Source organism: Microtus ochrogaster, chromosome 1 (assembly GCF_000317375.1).
Source record: "Microtus ochrogaster isolate Prairie Vole_2 chromosome 1, MicOch1.0, whole genome shotgun sequence".
NCBI lineage: Eukaryota > Metazoa > Chordata > Mammalia > Rodentia > Cricetidae > Microtus > Microtus ochrogaster.
The window spans coordinates 19,189,322-19,192,113 of record NC_022009.1 but is presented as its reverse complement, the minus strand read 5'-3'; the positions used below and the strand labels follow the sequence as shown (position 1 = coordinate 19,192,113).

General features: G+C 59.1%; 1 protein-coding gene across 5 annotated transcripts in view; it reads left to right on the top strand.

Moving 5' to 3' along the window:
- The first annotated feature begins 1,334 nt into the window (after window positions 1–1,334).
- The window catches only part of Slc8a3 (solute carrier family 8 member A3), a 153,986-nt gene continuing 152,528 nt past the window's right edge, over window positions 1,335–2,792 (top strand). The window contains exon 1 of one of the 5 annotated variants that reach the window (XM_026779855.1): window positions 1,335–1,353. The gene's annotated coding sequence lies outside the window, so the exon portion shown is untranslated. The other 4 variants (XM_026779860.1, XM_013346431.2, XM_005343290.2 and 1 more) reach the window with 4 other exon arrangements.

The following is a 2,792-nucleotide window of genomic DNA, read 5'->3' as shown; positions in this document are numbered from 1 at the left end:
ATACCTCACCCCTTCGGGAGTCACTGAAACTGACAAAGCCAGAGTCTCAGCCAGGAAGCCTCCACATTCAAAGCCCACAAAAAGGTCTGAAAGCACTCCTGACAACCATCCTGGATGCCGAACCATCCAGGGCCAGATTGCTTCCTGACTTGCTAAAGAAACACTGAATCAAGGGCCTGACAAAAAGAGTATTTTCTCTTCCAAGCTCAGCTGCTTTCTGCCTCTTATTCTCAGATAACTCTTTGGAGCAAGCTCTGTTGGAGAGGCACATCTCCCGGGTCGCAGGGACCTAGAAGTTGTGGCATCACACCTGCTGCTTGTCATTACACCTCCAGTTGGTTTCCCCATTCCCAGCCTGCTGCACGTAGCCTCAGGATAGCCGGTTCAGGTCTTCAAGACAAAATATCAACAACAAAAAAGTGCAAGTAGTAATCGCGTTTGTTTCCTACCCTCCTGTGAGGATGCCATCAAATAATGCAACCAAATTCGCTGGCACTAACCCTAGCCCTGCTCAGGAGATGCTGATGTCTGGTGTTATGACGCCTTGTGATATGACGCCCTGTGATTCACCCCTATACTTGGCCTCAGGCAGGAGAAGCTTTGGAGAATGGTTTCTGTCCCATCTACAAAGGGGCAGTCACTACTCTCACTTCACAACTGCCTGAGGACACCGATAAACTGAGGGAGGACACGCAACCCCATCCTTAGGTGTGGCCTGTCCACGCCTCCTGCCACCAGGACCACGCCTGACAAATAGAACAGAAATTATAGGCGTCTGATTTAAGGCTGTGTGTGTACACTACTCTCGAGCCAAGCCCCAAACCCTAGCTCTGTGGCTGCATCAAAGGGCCATCTCTACTCCAGCCTCCAGGCCCAGAGTAAGCAGCAATTTGAGAGGCAGCCCCCTTTTATTTTTAGCCTCAAAAAACCCCCAAAAGTCTACATAGCAACGCTCACCAAAGCGTCTCTTACAAAGCTGTTGTTTGACTTGGGTTGAGAAAATGACAGGCTGAGTTCTGCACCAAGAAGAGAAGGGGGATAAACGGCAAATGGGGGGGGGGAGTGCCCTCCTGCCAACCTCCATCTCCCTGAGTCCTCCCCTAGGCCTGGGTGGACCCTGCCTGGGTAATCGTCCCCTGCTATATTTAAAAACCACAGATGTGTTTGGAGGGGACTTAATTTTGGAATTGCGGGCGGCGTCTCCTGGGGACAAGGGGAAAGCCGGTGCTGAGCTCCCGCCTGCTAGCTTCCAACTCTGGGGAATCCAGGTCAGGACGCGTCGCCTTCTCGCAGCTGCCGCCTGCCGCGAAGCTCCAAGCTCCAGGGCCCAACGATTGGGTGGGTGGCCTCCGGGTAGGGCTTGCGTCCGCATTCGATCTTCCCGGGGCTCTCTGTGTGCGAGGATCGGGCCCGATGTCCCTGGCCGGCCGCGAAGCGCTGTGCAAGTCTCCCCTCGGTGTGCCAGGCTAAATATGCGCGGCTTGTCATTCGGTGTGGCTGTCTCCCAGCTGATAGGGTGACGTCGGGTTTGGAGGCTTGGAGATTGGCTTTTTGATTTGGCTTCTTGCGGAGGCTTAATGGGCAAAGCTCTAGGCTCGCCCAGAAACCGGCCCCTACGCTCGTCCCCTCTGCACGCTGCGAGGCCGAGACGTCTCCCGCGGTGACGGCGGGCGAGGTTGAGTCGCGCGCTCCCAGCCTCGGGAAAGCCCGGGCGACGCGGCAGCCAGCCCCCGCCGGGGTCCCTCCGAGCCGCCAGGGCGCGCCGCGCTGCTCTCCGTCCCGCCCCTCCCGCAGGGATCCCCAGGCGAAGGCGGCCGGGACTCCGGGCCTTGCCCGGGCCACTCTCGGGCCATCCGTGTTCCTTGGCTCAGCGCCGAGGGTCGGCACTCTGCGCCCTGAGCCCTGGTCCCCCCGGCGCTCGAGTTCCAGATGCGTTGCCCCGCAGCCCTCTGACAGCTGCCAGCCCACGAGCTCCGGCGGGTGGCCGCGGCGGACTGTCATGCCCTGGACGCCGCTGCAGCCGGCCCGCAGCCCGCGGGGGCGATGAGCCGCTGCGGCCGGTGAGGAGCCGGGCGGCTCGGGCATCGCGCACCTTTCTAACCCGCCTCACTTGCCCATCGGGCTCCGGAGGCTGAGGGGAATCGGTGAGTAATGGGATGAGCCCACAACCCACCCCCACCCCGGTGGGCGGCAGAGGCAGAAGACGCCAAGATCTGGGGTTTAAGATACCCCCAAGAGGGTCCCTGGTGGAGAAGAATCATAAGTTATTTCTGAAGATCATTCGCATGCACTGCCTTCCTGTAGGTTAGTGCCAGAAGTGGGGGAGGGAGCTCGGGAAAGTGTACGTTGTGTATGCGGTGTTGCGGGGAGAATCTCGCAGAGTGTCTAGGCGAGGGTGCTTGGGTTGCCTCCAGAGATGCCTGTGAGCCACGGCACTGGAAACGTGGCTACAGTCCTGTCCTGGGTTTGCTGACTTAGTGGAGGGGGGCATCTCAATGGGGGAATCTGCTTGCCAGATGTGTGTGTGTGTGTGTGTGTGTGTGTGTGTGTGTGTGTGTGTGTATGCGCGCGTGCATGCGTGTGTCTCGCCGGTGCCAGGGCTTGTTGGGCTCCTGGGGCTGACTGCCCACCGGTTCTGGGGTTAGGAGGGGGATCGCGTTATTCGCTTGGCACGGACCCATGTACACACACACACACACACACACACACACACACACACACACACACCACCGCACACTGCACACGTACACAGGCACATCAACCTTGGGACTCCTTTGGCGCCGGCCCGCAAC